This window comes from Periplaneta americana, chromosome 15, assembly GCF_040183065.1.
Source record: "Periplaneta americana isolate PAMFEO1 chromosome 15, P.americana_PAMFEO1_priV1, whole genome shotgun sequence".
NCBI classification, from domain to species: Eukaryota; Metazoa; Arthropoda; class Insecta; order Blattodea; family Blattidae; genus Periplaneta; species Periplaneta americana.
The window spans coordinates 146,058,671-146,083,431 of record NC_091131.1 but is presented as its reverse complement, the minus strand read 5'-3'; the positions used below and the strand labels follow the sequence as shown (position 1 = coordinate 146,083,431).

Sequence of the window (24,761 nt, the reverse complement as noted above, 5' to 3'; positions counted from 1 at the left end):
ATGGAGATTTCATTGCAACTAATTAGAAATTCGTCTTTCAGGTATGTAATAAACGATCTTCGCACAAAATAATGTACGATACACAAGTGGTATGTTTGTTTTCATGTTCTCGGAAATTAAAAAAGCTCAACTACGTTTCACTTTTTCAATCTTTTCCTCGAACATGAAAACGTCAATATACCGCTCTTGTAACGTATATTACTATTGAGATGGGCAAGACATGTAGCACGTATGGGCGAATTCCAGAAATGCATATAGAGTGTTAGTTGGGAGGCCGGAGGGCAAAAGACCTTTGGGGAGGCCGAGACGTAGATGGGAAGATAATATTAAAGTGGATTTGAGGGAGGTAGGATATGATGGTAGAGAATGGATTAATCTTGCTCGGGATAGGGACCAATGGCGGGCTCATGTGAGGGCGGCAATGAACCTGCGGGTTCCTTAAAAGCCAGTAAGTAAGTGTGTAAATAACCATCTCTTATTTACTGACTTTGGTAGAGCTTACAGCAGCATTAAATAAATTTTATTTGTACAGCTCTGTATGAATATGGTGCCTCTCACAATTATTAGAGACACTCAAATTTCGCGACTCGTGAAAAATTTAAAAACATTGCAAAATGATGGGAAACGTATTTTTAAGTAATTTTAAATATATTTACATGTATTTCGACACATCAAGTACCCGCGATTTTTTTTTAAATTTGTCTCTATCAGCGACTTTCTACTTTTACTCGAGAAATTGAATAGCACTAGCAAAAAATCGTAAATTAAAGTCATTACTTCCCCGCACTATTTCTTCTCCCCCACCCCCACATTCAGCAATTTATTAACAAATCAATTAATCACTCAATCAATCAATCAATCTTCTTAATGTATCCAGCTGTTTGCTGACAACATAAAGTCCACTATAGTCCACTATAGTCTATTCAGTTCTTCTTTTTATGAGAAATGAGGGCTATTTTGATCAGTGTTCATTATAGATGCCTGTTGCTAGTAGCCAAGGTTGGGGTGTAGTCAATATATACTGCAGGGCTGTGTCTTCTGCAACTGGTACTGACGATTTTAAATTACTTCTTTTATGGTTTATGGATGGACAGTATAGAAGAATGTGTTCCAGATCTTCACCATGATTATTACACCACAGACAAATGTGAAATCGGTGTAGGTACAATTTTGTGACAATGTGACCTGTTCTGGCTCTTGTTAAAAATGTTTGAACATGTCTGGGCAAGTTTTTGTAAATTTCCAGGTCATTTGGTTTCTTTTGTACAGACTGTAAAATTTTTCCTTTAACAGAAGAGAACAATTGTTGAACCATAGGTTTGTAACATGATACTTTACTGAAGCAAAAGCACTGGATAGAGATATCACTTGAAGAGGTCTTGGTTGCAAATATGTTGCCTGTTTTGCAATATTATCGACTTTCTCGTTTCCAGGTGTACCACAATGACTAGGTATCCATTGAAATGTTATTTCCTTTTGGAGTTCTTTTAGTTTACTTAGTTGTTTCTGAATTGGAATAATTCTATGTGTATATATATATAGGTTTGCTACATATTTGATTATATTAAATATAGCCCCCTTGAGTCGGTAAGTATGCAAATAGATTTTTCAGGAATTTAAGTAACACACTGAAGAGCAGCATCAATAGCTAGCAATTCAGTGTCAAGACTGGAGGAGGATGAACATGGTATGAAATAACTTTCTTGATATTTTGGAATATAATACCCTGCTCCTGATGTCCCATTATTAGGATTTAGAGATCCATCTGTATAAATTTGAAGGTGATCCTTATTTATGTGCTGCAGAGTAGTTTGATGGAATCTAACTTAAGAATGTATGGAGGATCATTTTTGGAATGATTTCCTGGAATTTGTATGCTATGTTCTGGAATCTGGAAGTACCAAAACAAATATGTTGCCGCTATTAACAAAGTATCACGCCAATATAGATAAAATGCCACAATGACCCAAGCAAATTAGCGCTGACCATTCCGTTGGTGATGTAACGACGATATCTGTGAATACCTGAACGTGAGCACTAGTTTCATGATGGTGTAACGAAAATATACGAGAATACCCAAATGTATAAAACCACATCTCACCTCGCACACGCATTATCTCCATATCTCCAAGCACTCCAGTTACATTCCAGCAGTATAAGGAGAAGATTGATGTAGTACGTTCATTTGAGAAACATTCATTATGCCACCGAGACTCAGTTTAGATGAACGGATCAAACAATTCTCCCAAGATGGAATGAAGAGGTCCGGAGATAATATTATAATGCTGTGCAATAAGCAAGTGCATGGAAAGCTACTATTTCTTTTTCCCCTTGCATATTATTAGAACAGTGAACAATACCTGTTGCCATACTGAGCTCTTTTAATTCAGGTATAGATGATCACAGAACCCAAGAATTTTCCTTTTCACCCAAGAAATTTAGGTGATTTTATTCAAGAAATTTGAGGATCCCTAACAATTATGTATGATTAAAGTTTGCATAGAAGATTCAAGATGTAAAATTAAAATCTATCATTAGACGAGTATTACCCTCCAATAGTCGTCCTCAGTGGTCTAGTGATTAACATGCTTGCCACTGGAACCGAGGTTTGTAGGTTCAAATCCATCTATTGATGTCATAGAGGATGCTATTGAAAACTAAGTGCTGTGCATGGAGAAACTGTTGCAAGTGTATTGAGTAAATTGCAAAGTTTTGAAAAGAAACCCCACGTATTTAACATTTTACAGTGTGTGCCGAATTCCAAATGGAGATGATGTTGATCCACCCAAGGACATTTCTCCAGGTAAAATTCCTCTCCTAAAATTTGCCCCAGCTACATCATGTGACGTAGCATATAAGAACATTCTGAGTGACACACGTCTTTCAATGACCCCAGAGAACATAGAAGAATACATTATTGTGCACTGTGCTACAAATTTAATGTATAAACGTGTTTTGAGTGTTGTAACTAACAAAATAATAAGTTTGTATTAAATATGTGATATTACATATTTTTCTCATTTTACATAATATTTTACAACATATTTCACTGTTTTTCACTACATATTTTGCTAAGTGACACTACATAAAAATCCCAGCTCTATTTATAACCATCATCATCTATACAGAACAGACAATATATCTGTCCAGATAGATTTAGAACAGTTGTGATGACAATCCTCTCTCTCTCTCTCTCTCCCTCTCTTTTTTTTTGTGCGCCCTGATCTCTTCTCTAGGGATGTAGTCCAAGACTGCTCTTGGGATTCTTGTCTTGTTCATCTTTAAGATGTGATCACTCCATTCTCTCATGCAGCTCTGTACTCGATTCTGAAGGACTGTTATTGAAAGTCCCCATTTATTTATTTTTTTAATGTTCGGTCCAGCAATGCACATACATCTTTCAACTTCTTTTCTGCTGATTGTAGTTGTTTTCAACCTTTAATTCTCAGCAACCAGCTATCACAGATGCAATGTAGAACTAGTATAGCTGTGATTTTATAACATTTTAATAGAGTCTGTTTTCGTATTTTCTTAGATAATGCTTTTATTGTTCCACAGATGAACTGGAATTCTGAGAGTTTATTTTCAAAATTATATATACTCACATATACTGGTTGTTACAATGTTAATCACATCTTCTGATTACCCATCTGCTGTTCCACTGATCCTCATCCAGATATAGTTCTAGCATAGCACACCTTATACCAGTGGTTCGCAAACTTTTTAAAGGTGCGACCTACTTTTGGGTGAGACATTCGTTTGCGACCCCCATCCCCCCTTTATCATACTAGTAATTAACCCATTTGAAAAATACAAATGCCAGTAAGATCGTGAACAACGATAATTACTCAAAACCAGAAATACACCCAACTTTTAATGTGTCAATACCTGCAAGACGAGAAATTGCAATATGCAAACCTATTTTTTGCATGATCGTGTTTTTTGCTGTATTTACAGCTATTGTTGTCAGGCCTTGAAAGTTAGAATTCTCACACAGAAACTTGTTGCTAGGGAAACCATTCTTCATAACAAAACTATACTGAAATAGACCCATTACAGTGCACTTATTGTTACTTAGTTACCATTACAGTGCAGTTTTGCGAAGGCTTTGGAATAATAATGCTCTAAATTTTCAATGCAAAATATAAATATATTGTATTTGTAATTTTAAAAATCTGAATGTGCAAAAAATGTTGAACAACACACGTCTGTGAAGTGCATTACAAAATCTCGGAAACTCGCTCTGCTCGTTTTTCAGACTTCACCTCGATTTTGTAAAAAGAACTTCCCAAACTTGTATCGTAATGTACTATTTCAATTCTTTTGGCTGATACACTGATACACTTAGAACACTTGAAGTAGTAGTTTGCAAAGCCAAGATGTTAGCATAACAGCCAGAGATAAAATCGACGGATTTATAAGGAAACTTGTTTTCTGGTAGACATATGGACAAAAAGAACATTAATTCATTCCAGTGCATTAAAGAAAAGAACTCGAGGAAAACTTAGCTATATATCGTATGACACGACAAATTCTTAGTTAGTTTTTGTGGACATACAACTGACTTTGCACAATTTTAAACAACAGTTCTTTTAATATCTTCCGGAAGAAACTCAAAACAATCATGACAGTGACAGATAGATACTGAATCCGTTTCTAACAATTTCATTCAATTGGGGGGGGGGGGGGGAGAAAAAACTTATTAAAATATGTGCTTACTGATGGAAGATTAAAAGTACAATTTTTTTTTTTTTATAAATTTGCGAACTCGTATTTATGCACAATAAGTTTCCAGTCTATGATTTCCATCAAAACAAAAGTGAGAAATCTCCTTGAAATTGGAAATGATACAATTGGGTGAATATTGAATACAGAGCGAAGATTTGAGAAGCTACTTTCTCAAAAACAGACACATTTACAGCACTAATTATTTTTTACTTTAGCTATACTTAACTACTGAAACTTTTTTAACTTTCAGGCTCTGAGGATGGTGTGAAGAAGCACCGAAAGAGCTGTAAGCCGCACATGCTTACACAATTAACACGAGTAAGATCGCCATTTAATCAATTATTTATATTCAAGTGTTAAAAGTAGTGTACGAAAGATTCAACATGGATTTTTTAACTTTATTTTTATGTTAATTTTTTTTTCTGAATACAACATAAATGTGTTAATAAGGCATTTCTGCTTTATTTTCTTAAACATCTCGCGACCCCCTCAACTCTTTACACGACCCTACAGGGGGTCGTGACCCACACTTTAGGAAACGTTGCCTTATACGATCCCTCCAAGTTGTTTTTGGTCTTTCTCTCTTGTGCTTTCCTTGAGTTATCCATTCCAGTATGCTTCTCTGTAGTTGTTGCTCTTTCATCCCTTTTAGGTGGGCATACCATTGTAATTGTTTCATTTTAATGTAGTCCAAAACAGTATCATCTATATTCATTTTTTGTTCAGAGTAATCCTTAAAAGGACAATTGGTTGGCTTTCTCATTTTCTTTGCCTTATTATAGACCATTTTGCCGCAAAGCGTTGTCCAGGGTGCATTTTGTGCCATCAACAAGAGGACATGGACAGACAACATCTTGCACAATGCCCTGCTCTGAAATCCTCCACGGAAGTCGACCGCTACTGGGAAGCCAGAGCCCGAATGTTTTTAATTACTTAATCCGTAGTTTTGTTCACCACTTTCTTGTTTTTCGCTCAGTCAGTGATAGTAAATATCATGTCCTAGCCATTAGACAAATAAATATTTGTTCTTTCTGTTAGTGGCCAAACTTCTGCTCTGTAAGTAATTATACTCACTTTGGGCTTTTTAGCAGAATATTATTTTATAATGAATAGCAAGCTGGCCTATCGCCTCAACCCCCAACCTGGAGGGCCAAAATTTAAAACAAAATTATGTTTATAATAATTAAAGGATTTCTTTTTTTCCAAGAAATTTAAATTTGCTACTTGTTTCACTATGTCATAATTTATTACTACTAACTAGATAATTGCCACTGAAAACTATTACATTTGTTTTTCAGTTGAGATTTTAAATTTGTATTTCAGTGCTATGAGGCGCATCCATAAAGTAACTTTCCCACTCGGCCCACAGCTAGCAAACCATATGTTGCGCAAAGCGACTGCGTTTACGTGATAGAGTAATGTCCTGGCAAGGCGCATGCGCTAGCGGAACTTCCCGAGTGCTCTCAGCAGCTTCGTTGCATTGGTTGAAGATGGATGCTCCTATTCCAGCTCCGCCGCGTGTTAAGTGCGGTCAGTGATAAAGTTTTTGAATGCACAGGGCATAGCGCCGATTGAAATTGATCGTCAGCTGTGCCAGGTCTATGGGCCTAACATCATGAGCAAGCAGATGGTGCATTGCTCCACAAGGTCGTCTGTGATGATGGTTGGCCTCCCACTGCGCTCCTCGTCATGCACATTTTGTCGTCCTGCTGAAAATTGTCTACAGCAGCAACGCACCATCTGTGCGAGAGTGGGAAAGTTACTTTATGGACACGCCTCATATTTTATCAAGTATGTGTAAAATGTGTTGTCTGATGTTGTCAGTATTATTTCATTGCAGCATGTAAAATATTATTTAAGTGAGATATATTATTTATTTTTACTTGTATTCCTTTCCTGAAAGAGAACCCTTGAATGAAAAGAGAATCCAATACAAGACTAGTGGTTGTCTCATGTGAAAAAAAAAAATGCCACTTAAGAAGAACAATGAAAAAGCACTATCACATAAACCTTAAAGCAGGACGGACATCAAGTGGTCTACAAAACAATGCCAGGATGTGAAGACAATTAAAGAAATAAAAGGAGAAAGTTAACGAAGAATTTACATTACAAAAAAAATTAAATCTATACTAATAATAAATCTGTAGCCAAAATTTTTCTGGTAATTTTCGATTTTCCAAAAATAATTGGTGTTAACATGTATAATTAACCATCCTGAAACGGAAAATCGCTTTTTTTTTATTTTTGTTTGTATGTCTGTCTGGATGTTTGTTATTTTTTCACGCGATAATGGTTGAAAGGATTTCGATGAAAATTGGAATATAAATTAATTTCGTTATAACTTAGATTTTAGGCTATATGGCACTCAAAATACATTATTTAAAAGGGGGGTTATAAGGGGGCCTGAATTAAATAAATCGAATTATCTCGCTTATTATTCATTTTTGTGAAAAATGTTACATGACAAAAGTTTCTTTAAAAATGATTTCCGATAAGTTTTATTCTATGCAAAATTTTGATAGGACCGATATTTAATGATATACAAGACTTTTAAGATAACAATATTATAATACATTTTCACCGCCACCTCAGATTATAGCGTTGTTGTTCCTGCAGTAACTCCTATTGCAAAATATAAATTTTTGAGTAGGAAGAAAAGACACATTTATTCATTCCATGGCAATGGTACATAAGAGATCGTGAATTCTTACATTTTCAAAAGAAAGAAATGTAATTAAACACCACTATATATGCTGTATCACTATTTAAGTTATTTGAAGGGTTCAGAACCATAATGGGCCAAGCGCCATTTACTGAAGACATAGAAAAGAATGGTTAAAATTAAGTTATTACCATAATTCAATGGAAACATATAGCAAGTAATATAAAATTTACACATTAAAAATAAATGATATGTCAATCTTCATTAAACTATGGTTGCATGTAATAACAAATAAGAAACATGTTAAAGGAATTGTCATTGCACCAAATGAGTGTCTCTGGACCAAAATGATCGCATTTTAATTATTTAAATACAATTTAAATTAAGTAACATATTAAACAATTTATCCTTCTATCAAACACGAATGTTCCCTGGATCAAACATCCTATTTTAATTATGTAATTACTTTATATATTTATTTCTAACGGGTGCAGCGGAGCGCACGGGTACAGCTAGTAAGTAAATAAAACTAGTATCAAGGTGTTTAAAATAAATCGTATATGAGTAAAAATAATGATCAATTCGAAGAAATTAGTGCCTGTTATAAAACATATGAACCTTTGATGTTACATTTCGAGAAGAATGGATTGATCTCCAGTCTCGTGATGTTAACAATAAGTCATCTAAACAACGATAAGGCCTCATGGAAGCTCTACAGAAAGAGAAGTACTTGAATGCACTTTACTGCATAGCTGGAAGGGGGTGAAGTCGGACACATAACAACAACAATAATAATATTAATAATAATAATAATAATAATAATAATAATAATAATAATAATAATAATAATAATAATAATAATAATGATTTATGTAGCCTGGCAGAGTTAAGGCCAGACGGCCTTCTCTAACACTCAACCAGGAGAAGCATGATTATTAAAGGAAAATACAACGTCAATTCTATCTTTAACTCAGTATGTCATTTGAAAAACACACAAATTTCCTAATTTAAGCATATCTCATAAACATCACTACAATTTTTACAGTACCTGAAAATTTATTCCCTCAGTCTTCAAAGTAAGCCGTTGAGTTTCTTGATTCACATATGTGATTGCACGCTTAATTAGGGGCACTTCCCATATGACTGACTTCTCAGAAACTTCAGTCAACAGGTTTGTTAAATCAATTCTTTTGTATTTCACTGGTAACTGCAAAGAATAAATTCATTACAATTGGCTGAAATAAAATTTACATTATTATCTAAGAATTACATATGAACAGCTGAGTGGAAAAAACTTGCAAGCACCAAATTTAAAGTTTTACAGGAACATAAAAAACACTTCATGCGTTTTTTCAACAACCTCCTAGATTCTACTGCCTATATTGGAGGTTGTACTTCCATTGTCAACCAACAGAATTCGCTACAGTATAAAACAGAGTATGTGAAACTTGTTTCTATTAAAATACTGTATTAGGAAAAAAAGCTGCAATGTTTTTCCGTTCTCGTATTCATATAGAAAATCTTCAAATAATTTTTCTCTTAAATTTTTTATATGATAGGTAATTCTTTATTTTAAAGTCCCTTTTCAAAAACAGATATTATTCAGAGATGTCAGGATAATGACAATGGCAATATTAATTGAATAAAACAAATTTAATACTTACAGCAAACTTCACTTTACACCAGAGTTCCTCTTCAGAGTCATAATCATATTCAGTCACACTAGATATTGAGCAGACTACTGCCTTTCGTCTGGCCTCATATTCCGCTGATACTTTGGCCTCTCTCTCTCTCTAAACTTGAGCAAAGAGACATAAAATGCTATTTTCATATTGTTTGTAAAGGTGTATTCTAATTTGTTTTTAACTGTCTTCCTTATATAATCTATTGTTTATGTTTAAAGAATAAACGTGTCACATGCAAATATAAAAATTAATTTCTAAGAAATCAATAAACATACGAAAAAATACATGCATCAAAACCAAGTTATAATGTAATGTCTTGCTCTGATGATATTTTACATTTAAATAACTAAAATGCTCACTCAATTAATATCACTCAATAAAAGAATTGTATTCCAATGGATACCATCCCATTGTGGAATCCTGGGAAACGAGAATGCGGATGCTTTAGCAAAGAAGGGCAGCACTGCTACTTACAGACCTGTTACTAAATCTACGTATTACTCTGTGAAGAGATTTATTAAATCTACATACTTAGACTTCAACAAACAAAATTTGATAACACACTCTCAAGGGAAAAAATGGAATTCTATGCATCATAATTCACAGTTAATTCCCGATTTACCACGAAAATCGTCTGTAGCTGCATTTAGATTGGCAACAGCCATGATTGTTTGGCCAAACACCTGCGTAGAATTGGAATATATCAGTCCCCTAACTGTCCATTGTGCAACTCAAACCAAGAAATCGATTCGGAACATCTCAAAATCTGTGCTTCAGTGGCTGACCATGATAATATCTTTGAAAAATATTGGAGTGCAAGAGGTCAAATGACTTTATTGTCAAACGCCTGGCATTAGAAAACAACAACATTTAAATTTTTTATATAAAAAAACAAAGAATTTCTTTTTTGTCCAATGGCAGGGCCATATCTGCATTAATTATTGTTCTGCAAAAATGCAAAGGAATGAATTACAAAATTAACTTTTATTTCATTGCTGTGTATACTAGAAGAATCAAAGGAGCCTGCAGCACAATAATTAACTTCCATTTCAGTTTCATGTGGTGGTGCGAAAATTATGAAAATATTCAACAAGAAAAAATTATGGGCATAAATGGGTTAACATGTCGTTATTTGTCCTGGCTTTACAAGTGTGCTCATAGATGTCACTAGTGCCGAAAAGCATAGACCACTTAGCTCATCAGAGACTATCCAGAGCGCAACATCCACATTGCACTTGTAATGCATGGTGACAATGGTGAATTGTTGGGATGTCACCAGATTCAAACTCAATGCTTTTCTATCTCTAGGGACATTTGAAATCCATAGTCTGTGCAACTCCTGTACCTAATGCTAAATACATTTGAACAAATAAGAAACACTCCAGGTGTTTTCAAAGCATGGAATGCAGGATGAGGCCACTTTGAGCAATTTTTGTAATAAGTATTTTTTAAACAAGTTGCTTAATAGTATCACTTTTACTGTGAGTTTGTTAGCATTAAGTCTGAAATTAAGCATTTTCAGGACTATGTTTATATGAAAGTTTTTCAATGTTTTGTTGTTAGGAATATAACATGTCCCCAAAATATTTGACATCAATCTGCATACACTCTGTACAATATCGTGCAGTATAACATAGATGTGACAGCCTATGAGGGCAAAGGCCTGCCAGCCAAATGGTGGCTGCCTCAGCAGAGGTGAATGTGTACAGATACGGAATTAAAAAATGGGCCGAGTCTTGGTAGCTGTCCTCCTCCTCTATGTAGGCAACAAGCTTCGCAACAGTCCACAAGTAGCATACATTCAGGCGCTCTTGTTTACTGCACATCTGGAACTTGGTAAAATTAAGGTACGGTCACACGTCGCTACTTTTGCAGCGCTACTTTTATACTGCAGCTGCAAAAGTTGCGTGTCGTGTTCACACATAAGCCAAAAGTAGCGCGCTGCACGCTACTTTTCATGCTGCGCAACCCGAGTGCTGCAAAAGTTGCAACTGGAGGTTGCGAGTCTGTTCACACAAGGCGCTACTTTTGCAGCCGCAGTCATGCTGCAGGTTTCCATCTCCGTGTTGACTTCTCAATATACATTTTGTGGTTATGTTCGCATTATTAAGAAACTCATGCGAAAGCTTCCTTATCTATTATTTGCTTTTCTGTTGTATCTAGTATTCAGAAATTGACATTATTTTTACTATAAAGCTTTTAAAAACGCCTATATATTTAAATGATAACCAACAGTATATTCACGTAATCAATGTTGGCAACCCTCCTGTTTGGAACTACGCTATGGAAAATTAAAAAAAATGAATTATATCGTCATCAATTATGCTCAGACTGTGTTGTGTATTTAATAACTGTTACAAATAATTTATTTTCATCACATTTAACATTAAAATATATCCAAACAAAAAAAGTATCATTGACACATTTGGGTGGTAACACTGGTTGCAACCGCAGCAAAAGTTTCAACAAAACCGATATCAAAAATGCTGCGGCTGCAACCCTGAGAACCCTGTTCACACGTCGCTACTTTTAAGTTGCGCGCAGCAAGGAAAAGTAGCGGGCAGCAGGTTCGGCAGCCGCTACTTTTCGGGTTGCACCGTTGTTCACATGTCGCAGTACAAGAGTTGCGCAGTTTTTTGTACTGCAGCGCTGCAAAAGTAGCGACGTGTGACCGCACCTTTAGATGGCCCAAATTTTGTTTCTGGATCTATACAACTTTCAGCTGTTTTTTATTTGCTCTGGAGGTCTTGTTTTGGATCTCGCAGAGTGAGGGTGACTGCTGAGTATTGGTGGAATGGTGATAATTATGAGGGAAAATGGGGGAACCCCCTTGCACCTGCTTTGTCCACCACAAATTTCTTCACGTCTCAGATGGGATCGTAATCGGGTTGCTACAGTGGAAGACACAAGGCCACAGCATGTTTGGTTTAATATAATATATTAAAGTTATATGCATAACAAGAGGATTATTATCACAACGATTTTGATTCTCAAATGTTCTATTTCTTATTTTTCTAGGAAGTATACTAGTATTATTCATGTATGTCACAAGACTCAAATGTTCAAACCTTGATATCTTGTAGTGCAGTGGTTCCCAACCTTTTCCAATGATGTATCACTATTTTCAAAGTCCACACCTGTGGAGTAACGGTCAGAGCGTCTGGCTGCAAAACCAGGTGGCCCGGGTTCGAATCCCAGTCGGGGCAAGTTACCTGGTTGAGGTTTTTTCCGGGGTTTTCCCTCAACCCAATACGAGCAAATGCTGGGTAACTTTCGGTGCTGGACCCCGGACTCATTTCACCGGCATTATCACCTTCATATCATTCAGACGCTAAATAACTTAGATGTTGATACAGCGTCGTAAAATAACCCAATAACAACACTATTTTCAATTTAGGATATTAGCTCTACCACCAACCAAATTTATTATGGGAAAATGTCATGTATTGTTCTTAGGGTCATAATTTTCATTTCCTATGCTACTATACCAATAATTGCTTTATTTAGGCATGTTTAATTAAGAAACAGCCCCTCTTCGAACTTAATCAATGGAATGCTCTATAAAATACACAGAAAAATACATATAGGTCTAGCTCTATTTGTTACATAATGGTAAATGATTAAATACTAAGAAATTATATCATAAACACGTAGTATCTCTGCTGATGCTAAAATTTGTAACTAAAATAAATAAACACAGTTTCAGTGTGAAGATCGTGCTTGTTAGCAAAACAGAATTTCTTATGCCAGGTTTCAATTGAGTTAATTTCAGTCTTACATCAGGTTCAACATTCAGCTTATTCCTGTACTTACTTTTAAAATAAATTAGAGGAAAAAAACCACATTCACAAAAGTAAGCAGTTGTGAACACCATAAAAAGTTTTACAGCCTTTTCTGAGATGATAGAATATTAATTTCCTGTTGCCAACCAAGTAAGGATTCTGGCAAGGTGTCGTCAACAGAAAATGGGTCACTGAAGTCACATATTATTGAAATCATTTAACTTAACTGTTCATTGTTTGAAACTTTGAAAGCAGGTATATATTTTTATATTTTATGATAATTCAAATATTTATTTCACACTGTGTTGAAGTGTCACCCAGCAGCGACTCATATATCACCAGTGGTCGAGAACTCGAGTTACCAGATATTTGCAACAGAACAGGGCATATCAAAAGTCCGGTAACACTTTAAATATTTTATTACACAAAAACTACAAATGATAGCACTTTCAAACACATGTCAGTTTAAAGTCAAACTCTCAAATACTACCGCATAGTTGCATAATTTACCGACAGTTGGCGTTAGTTACAACAATGGCGAATACTGGTGCTGAGCGAGCTTTCTGCATGTTACAATTTCATGCAAACAAGAGTGCTACCAATGTGCAACGAAAATTCTGGACCAAGTATGGAAAAGAAGCACCAAGTAGGAAGGTAATTTACCATTGGTATCGTAAATTTGAAACCACGGGTTGCTTGTGTCTGCAAAAGAGGAGTGGCTGTCCCAGGGTGAGTGAAGCGAGCGTTGAGCGAGTCAGAGAAGCATTCGTAAGGAGCCCAAGGAAATCAGTGCATAGAGCGTCCCGTGCGCTTCAACTTCCTTCAATGACTGTGTGGAGGCTGGCTATGAAAGCATACACACTGCAGCTTCTGCATATGCTAAATGAGGATGACAAACGCAAGCGCTACGAGTTTTCTTGCCAGCTACAACAGGCAGCAGATGACGACTTATTCAGCTGCTTAATTTTCAGCGATGAAGCGACATTCCATACAAGTTGGAAAATTAACAAGCACAACTGTCGTGTTTGGGGTACATAGAAACCTCACAGAATCATTGAACATGAGCGTGATTCACCAAAGGTGTATGTTTTCTGCACGTTGTCACAACGAAAACTGTACGGACCTTTCTTCTTCATCGAGGCTACTGTGACTGGACATTCATATCTGGACATGTTGGAGCAATGGTTGGTGCCTCAACTTAGACAAGATCTCGATGACGATTTTATCTTTCAGCAAGATGGAGCTCCGCCACATTTCCACAACGCAGTTCGTGCTTACCTGAATACGGAGATGTCTGATCGTTGGATAGGACGTGCTGGAGTAAGGGACAGATGTTTCATGACATGGCCACCAAGGTCACCCGATATGACTGCATGTGACTTTTTTTCTATGGGGGTACCTAAAGGACCGTGTGTTTGTACTGCCTTTGCCACGTGATTTAGAGGAACTAAAAACCAGAATTCGAGAAGCTGCTGCCACGGTCACAGAGGATATGTTGAAAAGGGTATGGGAAGAGTTTGATTATCGTTTGGACATCTGCCGAGTCACTTGTGGTTCACACATTGAATCTCTCTGTAAGGTGTAAACAGAACTTTGAGAGTTTGACTTTAAACTGTGTTTGTACCGCCTTTGCCATGTGATTTAGAGGAACTAAAAACCAGAATTCGAGAAGCTGCTGCCACGGTCACAGAGGATATGTTGAAAAGGGTATTGGAAGAGTTTCATTATCGTTTGGACATCTGCCGAGTCACTCGTGGTTCACACATTGAATCTCTGTAAGGTGTAAACAGAACTTTGAGAGTTTGACTTTAAAATTACGTGTGTTTGAAAGTGCTATCATTAGTAGTTTTTGTGTAATAAAATATTGAAAGTGCTACCGGACTTTTGATATGCCCTGTATATTTGAATCATGTAATTTTATTTTATCATTCAGCAACATTCATTTTATGTGTCCATGTTCATATACAATCTAGTTTTAAATATTTTAATATGTAATCAACATGTATAATGTTTCCACACGAAGTATTCATATTCTTGTATTGTTAGGTGTTCTGAAGATGGCAGCTTATGCCGAAAATGTTTATAACTGTAAATGTTGTAATATTTTGCTAATTATAGTATTGTGATTTTGACGGACATACCTGTACAATTATTCTGTACTTCTGCTTGATACAATATTCACACATTTCAAGATTTAATGTAAAATGCTTTGAGATAACATGAAATCTCAATTACCGATATTCTCAGCTACAGAGCAAAATAATTTGAAGTATGTACAACATAAGCACAAAATGAAAACTGCTTCTATATGCAGAAAACTTCAGTTATGGAGCTTGCATACACAAACACAGACATAAATACCCACATATGTATATGGAAATTAATTATACTTACTGCATCGGAGAACAATTCATGATCTTCTTGTTCATTATCACTTCCATGTTCCCATTCATTTGAATATTCTCTCTTTATCTTAATTTCATCTTCATTTTCATCATTTTCAGCCTCTTCATTTTCAACTGTAAAATATGCAATTTACAGTTGTTGAATTATGTATTACGTATATTATTATGATATGATATAACATGATATATGATATGATATGGTTTATTCTCACATTAATTTCTCTGGTCCTGCTGGCCCTTTACATTTCTGTATTTGGGCCAGATCTCCGGTTGGGAGCTGGAAGAAGCCTTAATATATTGCAATGGAATGTGGGTGGCCTAAGTTAGACGAAGAAAACAGAATTGTCGAAAATATTATATGATGAAAAACTGGACTCTTTTGTATAGTAGAGGCTAATATATTATGAGAAAATAATATAAAACACTATGAGATAAAAGATTACACAATTAATATGCTTCCAAAATCTAGACAAGTGGCCAGTGGGATATTAGTTGGAACACACAAAAAATTACCTCTAAATTAATATTGTAAAGAATATCTCAGAAAAAGATAAAAGTGAAATAGTTAAAATAGATGTTTTGAAACATAACAACCATATAAAGGTGTTCTGTGTATATAACCCCCACAGAAGAAATTACAGAAACAATCACTCGATATCCATAACAAGACTGTCTTATTAGGAGACTTTAATATCCATTTTGATACTGTAGAATATAATGACTGGAATGATACTGGTAAAATTATCAAAGATTTGATTAGTTTCAACACTTGATTTTAATTTATTGTGGTGGCAGGCCGAACATTCTAGTTGTGTCTGGCCGCGTCTGGGGAGAAGGAAGGCGTGGGGAAGCGGAACTCCAGCTTCGGTGGACACTTCGGCGTGGCGCTAGGAAAGAAGACTGCAGTCTTGGCGCGGAGTTGGCAACGGAAGAAGGAAACGTCTGGAGACTGATTGTTGTGGAAGCTACGCGACAGTGATAAATAAATAAAACCGCGGGTGCCGACGGAAGCCAGTGTGTGTGAATCAGTAGCGAGAGGGGAGTCAGCCTTGGCAGCGAGTGAGGTGGACCTGAGTTCGAGTTAGTCTTCGGAGCAGTTAGTCAGTAGTAGAGAGAACCGGCCTTGAGTAGCGAGTGAGGTGGATCTGAGTTCGAGTTAGTCTTCGGAGCAGTTAGTCAGTAGTAGAGAGAACCAGCCTTGGGTAGCGAGTGAGGTGGACCTGAGTTCGAGTTAGTCTTCAGAGCAGTTAGTCAGTAGTGAGAGAGAGCCAGCCTTGGCCAGCGAGTGAGGTGGACCTGAGTTCGAGTTAGTCTTCAGAGCAGTTAGTCAGTAGTAGAGAGAGCCAGCCTTGGCCAGCGAGTGAAGTGGACCTGAGTTCGAGTTAGTCTTCAGAGCAGTTAGTCAGTAGTGAGAGAGAGCCAGCCTTGGCCAGCGAGTGAAGTGGGCCTGAGTTCGAGTTAGTCTTCAGAGCAGTTAGTCAGTAGTAGAGAGAGCCAGCCTTGGCCAGCGAGTGAGGTGGACCTGAGTTCGAGTTAGTCTTCGGAGCAGTTAGTCAGTAGTAGAGAGAGCCAGCCTTGGGCATCGAGTGAGGTGGACCTGAGTTCGAGTTAGTCTTCGGAGCAGTTAGTCAGTAGTAGAGAGAGCCAGCCTTGGGCAGTGAGTGAGGTGGACCTGAGTTAGAGTTAGTCTTCGGAGCAGTTAGTCAGTAGTAGAGAGAGCCAGCCTTGGCCAGCGAGTGAGGTGGACCTGAGTTCGAGTTAGTCTTCGGAGCAGTTAGTCAGTAGTAGAGAGAGCCAGCCTTGGGCAGCGAGTGAGGTGGACCTGAGTTCGAGTTAGTCTTCGGAGCAGTTAGTCAGTAGTAGAGAGAGCCAGCCTTGGGCAGTGAGTGAGGTGGACCTGAGTTCGAGTTAGTCTTCGGAGCAGTTAGTCAGTAGTAGAGAGAGCCAGCCTTGGGCAGCGAGTGAGGTGGACCTGAGTTCGAGTTAGTCTTCGCAGCAGTTAGTCAGTAGTAGAGAGAGCCAGCCTTGGGCAGCGAGTGAGGTGGACCTGAGTTCGAGTTAGTCTTCGCAGCAGTTAGTCAGTAGTGAGAGAGAGCCAGTCTTGGCCAGCGAGTGAGGTGGACCTGAGTTCGAGTTAGTCTTCGGAGCAGTTAGTCAGTAGTGAGAGAGAGCCAGCCTTGGGCAGCAAGTGAGGTGGACCTGAGTTCGAGTTAGTCTTCGGAGCAGTTAGTCAGTAGTGAGAGAGAGCCAGCCTTTGGCAGCGAGTGAGGTGGATCTGAGTTCGAGTTAGTCTTCGCAGCAGTTAGTCAGTAGTGAGAGAGAGCCAGCCTTGGCCAGCGAGTGAGGTGGACCTGAGTTCGAGTTAGTCTTCTCAGCAGTTAGTCAGTAGTGAGAGAGAGTCACCCTTGGGCAGCGAGTGAGATGGGGATGTTCAAGACCAGTATTGAATACAACTTACAAGACATATATAAAACCACAAATTCTTTATGAACGTGAAAACTAACTTACAGCATCAACAAAAACATTGACAAATTAGAAGTGACATAAGATAATGCTATGATATTAATTACTGGTGCAGTTAAATCTACCTCAGTAACAGCAATAGCAATGCAAATAATAACAAAGCACTATCCCATAAAAGAGAAGATACATAAAAGATCACTGTTGCAACATGAAAGAATGGTAAGGTTACCACATGACACATACTCGACAAGCTACCAATTCAGGTTCAGAAAACTGAAAACGCGAAATGGGTTTGTAGAGGCAATCCAGAAACTTATACTTATATTTAATTTTAATTTAAAACCAGAAAAGTCCCTATTACATAAATCACCATTACAATGTGACAGTATAAATTATAATACAAATTTATTTAAGGATTTGAAGAAGAAGAAGAATCGTCTACACTTTAATAAATAAAACAAGTTGCTCTTGAAACTATAAATACATTCCAGATGGCTGCAAATATCTAAATGATGAACCAGCCGAGGCTGGGATATATTCCAAATTATTCAATTTTTATTTGTCTACAGGGAGTCCTTCTACTCACTTTGATGAGAAATTGCAGAAATCAACAGGGCATTAACACAACTTATTTATCAAATTAATATGTTCAAAAATGCTGTTATATTTAGCGACTCAATGTCTGCAATCCAAGTCATAGCTTCAATCAATATTCCTATAAATTCCAAAAACGCAGAAATTCAATCATTCATACACATACAGGCAAAACAAAATAAAAACTGTATCTGCAATGGATTCCTGCCCATTGTGGTATTATGGGCAATGAGATTGCAGATTGTTTGGCAAAGAAAGGAACTAAAATATTACAAGTACCCTTGAAAAAGATATCTTATCACTAGAGCTAGGATTCGCATGTAGTAAAGCTAATATAAACATGCAAGCCATGCCCCCCACTCCTCATACTTGCCATTCTCGTCATTCAGTACTTCCATTAGTTAGTGCTAAGGGTCTTTAATCCTCTTACAAAACAGCTCGGGTTTAAAAGCTGCCAGTCTTGTCAACTAGGTTTAAAACCTTCTTAACAGGCATCACATTGACTCAACAATACTCGGCGTTGTTCTTAACTCATCTATACTAATAATAAATCTGTAGCCGAAATTTTTCTGGTAATTTTCGATTTTCCAAAAATAATTGGTCCTAACATATATAATTAACTACCCTGAAACCGAAAATAACTTTTTTGAAAATTTTGTTTGTATGTCTGTCTCTATGTCTGTCTGTCTGCATGTTTGTTACCTTTTCACGCGATAATGGCTGAACGGATTTAGATGAAAATTGGAATATAAGTTAAGTTTGTTGTAACTTAGATTTTAGGCTATATGGCATTCAAAATACATTATTTAAAAGGGGGGTTATAAGGGAGCCTGAATTAAATAAATCGAAATATCTCGCTTATTATTGATTTTTGTGAAAAATGTTACATAACAAACGTTTCTTTAAAAATCATTTGCGATAAGTTTTATTCCTTGAAAAATTTTGATAGGACTGATATTTATTGAGATAAATGAGTTTTAAAATTAAAATAACTGCCATCTAAGGCCGTGTAATGAATTAAAAAACAAATGACTTCGTCTATAGGGGGCCTTGGATAGCCTACAGAGAATGTTTCTGTGTTTGTATGAAGTAATATCGGAAGCTAAATTAACCGAGTTGTATAATTAATTATTATTTCACCAATGGAAAGTGTAGTTTCTCTAGATGGACATAATGATATAATGTTATTACAGCAACTTCTGATATAATATAATATAATATAATATAATATAACATAATATGTAATATTATATAATATAATTTAAGTTATTTGAAGGGTTCAGAACCATAGTGGGCCAAGCGCCATTTACTGAATACGTAGAAAACAAGGGTTAAAATTAAGTTATTACCATAATTCAATGGAAACCTATAACAAGTAAAATAAAATATACATATTAAATCTAAATGATGTCAATCTTCATTAAACTATGGTTGCATGTAATAAAAATTAAGAAACATGTTAAAGGAATTGTCCTTGCACCAAATGAGTGTCTCTGGACCAAAATGATCGCATTTTAATTATTTGGATGCAATTTAAATTAAGTAACATATTAAACGATTTATCCTTCTATGAAACACGAATGTTCCCTGGATCAAATGTCGTATTTTAATTATGTAATTACTTTATATTTATTTCTAACGGGTGCAGCGGAGGGCACGGGTACGGCTAGTACTACATATAAATCCTAGCTCACTTATCAGTGTCAAATTCTTCATAAACACAATTTCAAATCAAAATTCTAAAGAAATTTCAAGAAAACAGTAATAATAAATCTTGTTCACTACTGCTTACTGAGAAAGAACATTTATACCTGATTCTCAACATGATGCAGTAGCAAAATTTCGAATGCTAACTGGCCATGACTGTTTAGCAACACATCTGTTTAAAATTGGAATTTTTGTTCACCAAAATGCATCCTGTGTAACCTAGAAGACTCTTAGATGAATCGAGAACATTTACGAAAATGTCCAGTTCTGGCATCAAATCTTTTGGATTCGGACTCTAAATTATACTGGGAAGCTAGAAGGCGAATGGAGAAATTCCAAGTGCCTGGGCAACAGATACCACCACTACCACTGCTACCGCCACCACGACCACCATCATCATCGGGTTCGATCCCAGCCCAGGTCGATGGCATTTAAGTGTGCTTAAATGCGACAGGCTCATGTCACTAGATTTAGCGGCATGTAAAAGAACTCCTGTGGGACATTATTCCGGCACACCGGCGATGCTGATATAACCTCGGCAGTTGCGAGCGCCATTAAATAAACCATAATTTAATTTAACTCAAAACGAACAGATTATTTAGTGCAGATAGAAGATATTTCTTTGGAGCTATTCTGAAGAACTGTTGAGTCTTTCTTTGCAAGAGAATTAATTTTCTCGTTACTCTGTCTCCTGTAATGTGATGGAATGCATTGCAAATGAATGATCTTTTAAAGGCCCTCTAGTTGTTTTATGGCTTTGATGAGAAAGAAGCTCCACTGTAGCTATTTATAAGCAAGTAGAAAAAGTCATTACCAGTAACAATACTTGCTATTTATTTTGAAAACTTCAACTCATTTAGACTCACTACAGTTTCTCAATAATACAGCAAAATGTCTGTATGTTTCGCACTTCTGTTTCCTTCTGAAGTCCTGGCAAAATTCCTATACTTTCTATGTTAATTTAGTTCGGTTATACATTTTTGTTTATGCCTTTTTTTGCACGATCATATTTTAAATCTCAAGAGATACGGAACTTGATTTATACGTCCTAAATCAATTTTGATCGAAATTACATTTGCTGTGAAAATGTAACAATGTGAAAATAAAGCAACCCACTTAAGATGTAACCCACTTTGAAACTCGAAGCTGCCCATGCTTAATCTGCTGTTACATTTCGTAATGCACTATGACTAGTCATTTCCCATTGGCTAATCTGTGATGTCGGAGTGCATTTCCCCTCTCTGAGCAGAGCTGGTAGAGCACGTGAGGGAGGGTAATGTTGTGTCTCCGCTATTTAAACATTTTCATCCCCTTACTTTGCTCTTTTACCTGTGCTTCCCCTCCTAAGACGCTCGAGAGCAGAGACATGTGACGTCACAGAGTTAGCATAGAAATGTATGATGTAAATGAACAAGTTATGGAACAGTTATCACAATCTGAGAGCATGGCTTATTCCCTGTGGGCAAGCAGTCCAAAAATAATTGACTTTTTTATTGGTAAAATAGTCACATGAAAAGAACAGGGTAAATCAATTTCGTAAAATTTTCTGGATTGCATTTAGAAATGTAATATATATCAGCCAGTTTTGGCTCTAATCAGTAAGATTTCCTACAAATAACCTTACATTCTTCAAGAATATGTGTTATAAATTTGAGTAGGCCTATCATAGACTCAAAGATGGCGTAGCTCTAAAATGATAAATTTGTCTTGTGAAAATTTTGCTAAATTGATTTAACTCGTCTTCAAATGCTATTTCAGTTGTTATTAAATATCATTTCATTTATAAGTTTTTTTTTTTTTTTTTTTTACTTATGTATTTTTTTTCAAAACATTCCCCCCCCCCCTCCCCAAAAAAATGTATAAATGAAATCTGTATTAAGTTTTTGAAAACTGAGAAACTAACCTTCTTCTTCTTCTTCTTCTTCTTCTTCTTCTTCTGGTTCTTCATACTCTTGATTTTCTGTATGTCTCTGTCTAGTGCGAGCCATTGTTGCATCATCATTATCACCCTGAAAAAAATTATAACACATCTTTATGTTAATCACTCAGCAGGTATGAGGTATTCATTCAACTGCTCCATTAAAATTACAGCGCTGTGATTTAGAAATATTAGAAGATGATATTTTTATGGATTCATTTTAAGAAAAGAAAGGTGTTTAAAAACTTGGTGTACTTAAAGAAATGAAACAGTACTGATTACTCTGGAAGGAATGCTTTGGGCGAATCATTATCTTTCAGGAAATGCTGACTAATGCAAGAAATCAAATGTTAACTACTGGTCACAATATTAATTATCAAATATTTTAAGTGAGTGATTTACGTGAACTTCTATTTACATCTCATGCATTAGATATGATATATGATATGATAACTATAGTCTAAAGATCTATCCAAAAAGATCCAAAACTTTGCAGTGTCTAGCAAGTGGTACATTCTAGCAATGACTTTCATGAGCTGCTATATTATGTACCGTAATTTCCCGCAACTATGGTCCACGATACAATCATTCAAATTTTGCACTCTAAAATGTAGTATCTCGTTTATCCACATTTTTGCTATACTGAAGTTTGAAGTTAAGTCACTGCAGCTATCTATGAATGGTCTACAATGATCTTTGAATGGTTGTATCATAGACCACAGTTGTGAGGAATTACAGTACATATCTTTTTTTGTTTTTACACCAAGCCATTGTAGTGGGTGCAGATTTAACTTATAGTGACTTTTCTGCTATTTAAAAATGTCTGATGTAGGGTAGTGCATGAATCTGGTTTTTTTTTTTGGCAGGTACTTGACTGTTCGTCATTCACCCATATGAAGCCAGTGTGTAAACCATTTACAGAGAGAATCATTGTCCAGAGTATCCTACGCTACACCAGTGATGATGGAGATTTGTTGGCATGCACAAGAGGAACTGGAGCTCCCAGAGAAAACTTCTACATCACCTCGAACACGGGTTTGACCAACACACGTTATAAATCAGTGCGTACACTGGGGATCGAACCCAGGTCCAGCACTCTAGCCACTAGATCACCATGGTGGTGACTAAATGTGAAATGTTTAACTAAGTGTTTAGTGCTGCATCAGATGTATCGGTGCTACAAATGTGGATAGAAGACAACCCATGGTTAGGACGACCTTCCTTGTTAAATAGCTGACGAGATCTCAATTCAAATTAGAGAGACTAACAAAGCAATTATTTAGTCACAGCAGGACACTCTCTCAGGAAGGAAAGAGGTTGGCATCTCAAAAATGTTTTTTCTGAGATTTTAACAAAAAATTTGGAAATATATTATGTTGCAACAAAATATGAGTCATATATTTTGAATAATAACAGTAGCAGAACTGTGCTATGCTGACGTCAGTCAACAATTTCTTATTGAAGGGGTTGTTTACAATAACATCCTAAGAAACATACTTCATGTTTCCAATTAACTCTTTACATGAATCACGATTTTCTTCAAATTTAAACTTCGAAATCTCATGATAGCATTAATAAGTTTATTCGAAACTATTAATAACTGTGGCCGCCATTTTGTTACTGATATAGTACATTAAGAAGTCTCAAATGTCTCGTCAGTAGCTACGTAAGGGGGTAGATAGATATTTATTTTTTTATTTAACCGATATTAATCATATTATTATGTATGGAATTTTTGTTTTCAACGCATACAGATCTGTGTTAAATATTATATTAATGGCTCCTGCTTCATGAAAGATTCCACCAAAGCCAGTAAATCAAGAGTAGCCAAGTAGTTCCCTTTATTACATGAACATTGACTTTCCTGACGACCTCTGAATGGCAATTCCTGAATACTTCAATGACAAGCAACGTCTACTAATCTGCTGACAATTTTCCTATTTTTTTTTTAAACCATTTCATTGTGTTTAATGGCCTCTGAAGTGGCATGGTCGATACGGCACCACCCTAACATATGAAATTTCTCGGCGCACTTTATATGATTTCCAGATGCTGCGTGTTCTTTAGCTTTTTTTTTTTCGAAATTGTTTATGGTGTTTACACCTCTTCTGCGCCAAGAATCTTACCCATCAATGCCAAACATCAAACAATAAAAACACATTAGCTTTTGTTCATGATCTTTACCAGTTCCACACAACCACTGATATTTATTATACCAGCTTTTCTGAAATTTTCGAACAAATTTTTCGTCCTCTTGCGATAACGTTAGGTCTGCCGTTTCTCTAACGTTTTTCTCGTTACCTTTTGTTCTAACAACAAGGAGAAAATATCATTAAGTAAATACACAACTGAATCGAAGTCAGGACTGTTAAATTCAGAAGTCATTAGCCTATATCCTGAATAAACACACAGATTGCCACACGAGAAAACAATAATTACACTTTATATTTTATCAGTAATTATTCAGTATGCCTATATAAAGCAAAATTATCACTTAGGGCTATCACTTTATTATAACACATTAACATAAATGCATACCCTATTAGCCACCTTGCTCTCATGTCTCACACCATACTCGTAACTTTGAAACTTTCTAAATAAGAAACTGTTTCGTAACTAATATTGGCGGGCAAGAAAAGGCATGTACAGTACTTGAGGGGTCTGATGCCATCATTTATTTATTAGGTGTAAGTTTCCCATACTTCGTATTTGAATATTATTATATCATTATTTTATTTTAGACGTGTCTTATAATAAAGTAAATTCAAATTAATTACATTAAGAGCATGCCTGAGATAGTAGCCAATAAAGAGCACC

The 24,761-nt window shown here is 36.2% G+C and overlaps 1 pseudogene; it reads right to left on the bottom strand.

Moving 5' to 3' along the window:
* The window catches only part of LOC138715746 (DNA-directed RNA polymerase I subunit RPA1-like), a 148,165-nt pseudogene that overhangs the window by 4,400 nt on the left and 119,004 nt on the right, over positions 1 to 24,761 (bottom strand).